The sequence below is a fragment of the Triticum aestivum genome, chromosome 5B, assembly GCF_018294505.1.
Source record: "Triticum aestivum cultivar Chinese Spring chromosome 5B, IWGSC CS RefSeq v2.1, whole genome shotgun sequence".
In the NCBI taxonomy this organism is placed as follows: domain Eukaryota; kingdom Viridiplantae; phylum Streptophyta; class Magnoliopsida; order Poales; family Poaceae; genus Triticum; species Triticum aestivum.
The window spans coordinates 78,661,718-78,668,309 of record NC_057807.1 but is presented as its reverse complement, the minus strand read 5'-3'; the positions used below and the strand labels follow the sequence as shown (position 1 = coordinate 78,668,309).

The 6,592-nt window shown below is 49.1% G+C and overlaps 13 non-coding genes across 13 annotated transcripts; all 13 read right to left on the bottom strand.

Moving 5' to 3' along the window:
- Nucleotides 1–203: 203 nt before the first annotated feature.
- LOC123118519 (5S ribosomal RNA) lies at nt 204–322 on the bottom strand. Its single transcript, XR_006458067.1, has one exon. It is a non-coding gene; the product is annotated as a 5S ribosomal RNA (ribosomal RNA).
- A 367-nt stretch (nt 323–689) lies between these two features.
- Nucleotides 690–808, bottom strand: LOC123118804 (5S ribosomal RNA). Its single transcript, XR_006458330.1, has one exon. It is a non-coding gene; the product is annotated as a 5S ribosomal RNA (ribosomal RNA).
- Nucleotides 809–1,175: 367 nt separating this feature from the next.
- On the bottom strand, nt 1,176–1,294 carry LOC123118426 (5S ribosomal RNA). The gene has a single exon (XR_006457969.1). It is a non-coding gene; the product is annotated as a 5S ribosomal RNA (ribosomal RNA).
- A 367-nt stretch (nt 1,295–1,661) lies between these two features.
- Nucleotides 1,662–1,780, bottom strand: LOC123118589 (5S ribosomal RNA). The gene has a single exon (XR_006458137.1). It is a non-coding gene; the product is annotated as a 5S ribosomal RNA (ribosomal RNA).
- Nucleotides 1,781–2,147: 367 nt separating this feature from the next.
- LOC123118365 (5S ribosomal RNA) lies at nt 2,148–2,266 on the bottom strand. Its single transcript, XR_006457908.1, has one exon. It is a non-coding gene; the product is annotated as a 5S ribosomal RNA (ribosomal RNA).
- Nucleotides 2,267–2,633: 367 nt separating this feature from the next.
- LOC123118202 (5S ribosomal RNA) lies at nt 2,634–2,752 on the bottom strand. Its single transcript, XR_006457765.1, has one exon. It is a non-coding gene; the product is annotated as a 5S ribosomal RNA (ribosomal RNA).
- A 366-nt stretch (nt 2,753–3,118) lies between these two features.
- Nucleotides 3,119–3,237, bottom strand: LOC123118122 (5S ribosomal RNA). Its single transcript, XR_006457732.1, has one exon. It is a non-coding gene; the product is annotated as a 5S ribosomal RNA (ribosomal RNA).
- Nucleotides 3,238–3,604: 367 nt separating this feature from the next.
- Nucleotides 3,605–3,723, bottom strand: LOC123118483 (5S ribosomal RNA). Its single transcript, XR_006458026.1, has one exon. It is a non-coding gene; the product is annotated as a 5S ribosomal RNA (ribosomal RNA).
- Nucleotides 3,724–4,090: 367 nt separating this feature from the next.
- LOC123118482 (5S ribosomal RNA) lies at nt 4,091–4,209 on the bottom strand. The gene has a single exon (XR_006458025.1). It is a non-coding gene; the product is annotated as a 5S ribosomal RNA (ribosomal RNA).
- Nucleotides 4,210–4,576: 367 nt separating this feature from the next.
- Nucleotides 4,577–4,695, bottom strand: LOC123118615 (5S ribosomal RNA). Its single transcript, XR_006458163.1, has one exon. It is a non-coding gene; the product is annotated as a 5S ribosomal RNA (ribosomal RNA).
- Nucleotides 4,696–5,062: 367 nt separating this feature from the next.
- Nucleotides 5,063–5,181, bottom strand: LOC123118518 (5S ribosomal RNA). Its single transcript, XR_006458066.1, has one exon. It is a non-coding gene; the product is annotated as a 5S ribosomal RNA (ribosomal RNA).
- Nucleotides 5,182–5,548: 367 nt separating this feature from the next.
- Nucleotides 5,549–5,667, bottom strand: LOC123118532 (5S ribosomal RNA). Its single transcript, XR_006458082.1, has one exon. It is a non-coding gene; the product is annotated as a 5S ribosomal RNA (ribosomal RNA).
- A 367-nt stretch (nt 5,668–6,034) lies between these two features.
- On the bottom strand, nt 6,035–6,153 carry LOC123118362 (5S ribosomal RNA). The gene has a single exon (XR_006457905.1). It is a non-coding gene; the product is annotated as a 5S ribosomal RNA (ribosomal RNA).
- Nucleotides 6,154–6,592: the final 439 nt, after the last annotated feature.

The window sequence follows — 6,592 nt, the reverse complement described above, 5'->3', positions numbered from 1 at the left end:
CCCCTCCCTCCATACCGCAGCAACACGAGTTTTTTCCACCCCTTTCAGAACGCGCTCTTCGCGCCACAAAGCCGCCCCAAGACGCGCGAGCAATGAGCATCGAGCTTAAACATATCGCAAACGTCAAACATAATATAACGGGATTAATATATATCGCGCACGTGCGACATGTTTGTCACAAGGCGCAAAAAATAATTATAAAAGGAATGCAACACGAGGACTTCCCAGGAGGTCACCCATCCTAGTACTACTCTCGCCCAAGCACGCTTAACTTCAGAGTTTTGATGGGATCCGGTGCTTTAGTGCTGGTATGATCGCATCCGACATGTTTCCCCGTCTTCGTCCCTTATGCTTGCCACTCCCAGGTCCGCTCCAAAGACGATTCTACATTCTCACTACCATTACAACCGTTCCCTAACAATGGATAATGTCCTACACTACTTACTCTCCCGCTCAATCACGGAGACGAGTTTTCCACGGTTTCCACCCCTCCCTCCATACCGCAGCAACACGAGTTTTTTCCACCCCTTTCAGAACGCGCTCTTCGCGCCACAAAGCCGCCCCAAGACGCGCGAGCAATGAGCATCGAGCTTAAACATATCGCAAACGTCAAACATAATATAACGGGATTAATATATATCGCGCACGTGCGACATGTTTGTCACAAGGCGCAAAAAATAATTATAAAAGGAATGCAACACGAGGACTTCCCAGGAGGTCACCCATCCTAGTACTACTCTCGCCCAAGCACGCTTAACTTCGGAGTTCTGATGGGATCCGGTGCTTTAGTGCTGGTATGATCGCATACGACATGTTTCCCCGTCTTCGTCCCTTATGCTTGCCACTCCCAGGTCCGCTCCAAAGACGATTCTACATTCTCACTACCATTACAACCGTTCCCTAACAATGGATAATGTCCTATACTACTTACTCTCCCGCTCAATCACGGAGACGAGTTTTCCACGGTTTCCACCCCTCCCTCCATACCGCAGCAACACGAGTTTTTTCCACCCCTTTCAGAACGCGCTCTTCGCGCCACAAAGCCGCCCCAAGACGCGCGAGCAATGAGCATCGAGCTTAAACATATCGCAAACGTCAAACATAATATAACGGGATTAATATATATCGCGCACGTGCGACATGTTTGTCACAAGGCGCAAAAAATAATTATAAAAGGAATGCAACACGAGGACTTCCCAGGAGGTCACCCATCCTAGTACTACTCTCGCCCAAGCACGCATAACTTCGGAGTTCTGATGGGATCCGGTGCTTTAGTGCTGGTATGATCGCATCCGACATGTTTCCCCGTCTTCGTCCCTTATGCTTGCCACTCCCAGGTCCGCTCCAAAGACGATTCTACATTCTCACTACCATTACAACCGTTCCCTAACAATGGATAATGTCCTATACTACTTACTCTCCCGCTCAATCACGGAGACGAGTTTTCCACGGTTTCCACCCCTCCCTCCATACCGCAGCAACACGAGTTTTTTCCACCCCTTTCAGAACGCGCTCTTCGCGCCACAAAGCCGCCCCAAGACGGGCGAGCAATGAGCATCGAGCTTAAACATATCGCAAACGTCAAACATAATATAACGGGATTAATATATATCGCGCACGTGCGACATGTTTGTCACAAGGCGCAAAAAATAATTATAAAAGGAATGCAACACGAGGACTCCCCAGGAGGTCACCCATCCTAGTACTACTCTCGCCCAAGCACGCTTAACTTCGGAGTTCTGATGGGATCGGGTGCTTTAGTGCTGGTATGATCGCATCCGACATGTTTCCCCGTCTTCGTCCCTTATGCTTGCCACTCCCAGGTCCGCTCCAAAGACGATTCTACATTCTCACTACCATTACAACCGTTCCCTAACAATGGATAATGTCCTATACTACTTACTCTCCCGCTCAATCACGGAGACGAGTTTTCCACGGTTTCCACCCCTCCCTCCATACCGCAGCAACACGAGTTTTTTCCACCCCTTTCAGAACGCGCTCTTCGCGCCACAAAGCCGCCCCAAGACGCGCGAGCAATGAGCATCGAGCTTAAACATATCGCAAACGTCAAACATAATATAACGGGATTAATATATATCGCGCACGTGCGACATGTTTGTCACAAGGCGCAAAAAATAACTATAAAAGGAATGCAACACGAGGACTTCCCAGGAGGTCACCCATCCTAGTACTACTCTCGCCCAAGCACGCTTAACTTCGGAGTTCTGATGGGATCCGATGCTTTAGTGCTGGTATGATCGCATCCGACATGTTTCCCCGTCTTCGTCCCTTATGCTTGCCACTCCCAGGTCCGCTCCAAAGACGATTCTACATTCTCACTACCATTACAACCGTTCCCTAACAATGGATAATGCCCTATACTACTTACTCTCCCGCTCAATCACGGAGACGAGTTTTCCACGGTTTCCACCCCTCCCTCCATACCGCAGCAACACGAGTTTTTTTCACCCCTTTCAGAACGCGCTCTTCGCGCCACAAAGCCGCCCCAAGACGCGCGAGCAATGAGCATCGAGCTTAAACATATCGCAAACGTCAAACATAATATAACGGGATTAATATATATCGCGCACGTGCGACATGTTTGTCACAAGGCGCAAAAAATAATTATAAAAGGAATGCAACACGAGGACTTCCCAGGAGGTCACCCATCCTAGTACTACTCTCGCCCAAGCACGCTTAACTTCGGAGTTCTGATGGGATCCGGTGATTTAGTGCTGGTATGATCGCATCCGACATGTTTCCCCGTCTTCGTCCCTTATGCTTGCCACTCCCAGGTCCGCTCCAAAGACGATTCTACATTCTCACTACCATTACAACCGTTCCCTAACAATGGATAATGCCCTATACTACTTACTCTCCCGCTCAATCACGGAGACGAGTTTTCCACGGTTTCCACCCCTCCCTCCATACCGCAGCAACACGAGTTTTTTCCACCCCTTTCAGAACGCGCTCTTCGCGCCACAAGCCGCCCCAAGACGCGCGAGCAATGAGCATCGAGCTTAAACATATCGCAAACGTCAAACATAATATAACGGGATTAATATATATCGCGCACGTGCGACATGTTTGTCACAAGGCGCAAAAAATAATTATAAAAGGAATGCAACACGAGGACTTCGCAGGAGGTCACCCATCCTAGTACTACTCTCGCCCAAGCACGCTTAACTTCGGAGTTCTGATGGGATCCGGTGCTTTAGTGCTGGTATGATCGCATCCGACATGTTTCCCCGTCTTCGTCCCTTATGCTTGCCACTCCCAGGTCCGCTCCAAAGACGATTCTACATTCTCACTACCATTACAACCGTTCCCTAACAATGGATAATGTCCTATACTACTTACTCTCCCGCTCAATCACGGAGACGAGTTTTCCACGGTTTCCACCCCTCCCTCCATACCGCAGCAACACGAGTTTTTTCCACCCCTTTCAGAACGCGCTCTTCGCGCCACAAAGCCGCCCCAAGACGCGCGAGCAATGAGCATCGAGCTTAAACATACCGCAAACGTCAAACATAATATAACGGGATTAATATATATCGCGCACGTGCGACATGTTTGTCACAAGGCGCAAAAAATAATTATAAAAGGAATGCAACACGAGGACTTCCCAGGATGTCACCCATCCTAGTACTACTCTCGCCCAAGCACGCTTAACTTCGGAGTTCTGATGGGATCCGGTGCTTTAGTGCTGGTATGATCGCATCCGACATGTTTCCCCGTCTTCGTCCCTTATGCTTGCCACTCCCAGGTCCGCTCCAAAGACGATTCTACATTCTCACTACCATTACAACCGTTCCCTAACAATGGATAATGTCCTATACTACTTACTCTCCCGCTCAATCACGGAGACGAGTTTTCCACGGTTTCCACCCCTCCCTCCATACCGCAGCAACACGAGTTTTTTCCACCCCTTTCAGAACGCGCTCTTCGCGCCACAAAGCCGCCCCAAGACGCGCGAGCAATGAGCATCGAGCTTAAACATACCGCAAACGTCAAACATAATATAACGGGATTAATATATATCGCGCACGTGCGACATGTTTGTCACAAGGCGCAAAAAATAATTATAAAAGGAATGCAACACGAGGACTTCCCAGGATGTCACCCATCCTAGTACTACTCTCGCCCAAGCACGCTTAACTTCGGAGTTCTGATGGGATCCGGTGCTTTAGTGCTGGTATGATCGCATCCGACATGTTTCCCCGTCTTCGTCCCTTATGCTTGCCACTCCCAGGTCCGCTCCAAAGACGATTCTACATTCTCACTACCATTACAACCGTTCCCTAACAATGGATAATGTCCTATACTACTTACTCTCCCGCTCAATCACGGAGACGAGTTTTCCACGGTTTCCACCCCTCCCTCCATACCGCAGGAACACGAGTTTTTTACACCCCTTTCAGAACGCGCTCTTCGCGCCACAAAGCCGACCCAAGACGCGCGAGCAATGAGCATCGAGCTTAAACATATCGCAAACGTCAAACATAATATAACGGGATTAATATATATCGCGCACGTGCGACATGTTTGTCACAAGGCGCAAAAAATAATTATAAAAGGAATACAACACGAGGACTTCCCAGGAGGTCACCCATCCTAGTACTACTCTCGCCCAAGCACGCTTAACTTCAGAGTTTTGATGGGATCCGGTGCTTTAGTGCTGGTATGATCGCATCCAACATGTTTCCCCGTCTTCGTCCCTTATGCTTGCCACTCCCAGGTCCGCTCCAAAGACGATTCTACATTCTCACTACCATTACAACCGTTCCCTAACAATGGATAATGTCCTATACTACTTACTCTCCCGCTCAATCACGGAGACGAGTTTTCCACGGTTTCCACCCCTCCCTCCATACCGCAGCAACACGAGTTTTTTCCACCCCTTTCAGAACGCGCTCTTCGCGCCACAAAGCCGCCCCAAGACGCGCGAGCAATGAGCATCGAGCTTAAACATATCGCAAACGTCAAACATAATATAACGGGATTAATATATATCGCGCACGTGCGACATGTTTGTCACAAGGCGCAAAAAATAATTATAAAAGGAATGCAACACGAGGACTTCCCAGGAGGTCACCCATCCTAGTACTACTCTCGCCCAAGCACGCTTAACTTCAGAGTTTTGATGGGATCCGGTGCTTTAGTGCTGGTATGATCGCATCCGACATGTTTCCCCGTCTTCGTCCCTTATGCTTGCCACTCCCAGGTCCGCTCCAAAGACGATTCTACATTCTCACTACCATTACAACCGTTCCCTAACAATGGATAATGTCCTACACTACTTACTCTCCCGCTCAATCACGGAGACGAGTTTTCCACGGTTTCCACCCCTCCCTCCATACCGCAGCAACACGAGTTTTTTCCACCCCTTTCAGAACGCGCTCTTCGCGCCACAAAGCCGCCCCAAGACGCGCGAGCAATGAGCATCGAGCTTAAACATATCGCAAACGTCAAACATAATATAACGGGATTAATATATATCGCGCACGTGCGACATGTTTGTCACAAGGCGCAAAAAATAATTATAAAAGGAATGCAACACGAGGACTTCCCAGGAGGTCACCCATCCTAGTACTACTCTCGCCCAAGCACGCTTAACTTCGGAGTTCTGATGGGATCCGGTGCTTTAGTGCTGGTATGATCGCATCCGACATGTTTCCCCGTCTTCGTCCCTTATGCTTGCCACTCCCAGGTCCGCTCCAAAGACGATTCTACATTCTCACTACCATTACAACCGTTCCCTAACAATGGATAGTGTCCTATACTACTTACTCTCCCGCTCAATCACGGAGACGAGTTTTCCACGGTTTCCACCCCTCCCTCCATACCGCAGCAACACGAGTTTTTTCCACCCCTTTCAGAACGCGCTCTTCGCGCCACAAAGCCGCCCCAAGACGCGCGAGCAATGAGCATCGAGCTTAAACATATCGCAAACGTCAAACATAATATAACGGGATTAATATATATCGCGCACGTGCGACATGTTTGTCACAAGGCGCAAAAAATAATTATAAAAGGAATGCAACACGAGGACTTCCCAGGAGGTCACCCATCCTAGTACTACTCTCGCCCAAGCACGCTTAACTTCGGAGTTCTGATGGGATCCGGTGCTTTAGTGCTGGTATGCTCGCATCCGACATGTTTCCCCGTCTTCGTCCCTTATGCTTGCCACTCCCAGGTCCGCTCCAAAGACGATTCTACATTCTCACTACCATTACAACCGTTCCCTAACAATGGATAATGTCCTATACTACTTACTCTCCCGCTCAATCACGAAGACGAGTTTTCCACGGTTTCCACCCCTCCCTCCATACCGCAGCAACACGAGTTTTTTCCACCCCTTTCAGAACGCGCTCTTCGCGCCACAAAGCCGCCCCAAGACGCGCGAGCAATGAGCATCGAGCTTAAACATATCGCAAACGTCAAACATAATATAACGGGATTAATATATATCGCGCACGTGCGACATGTTTGTCACAAGGCGCAAAAAATAATTATAAAAGGAATGCAACACGAGGACTTCCCAGGAGGTCACCCATCCTAGTACTACTCTCGCCCAAGCACGCTTAACTTC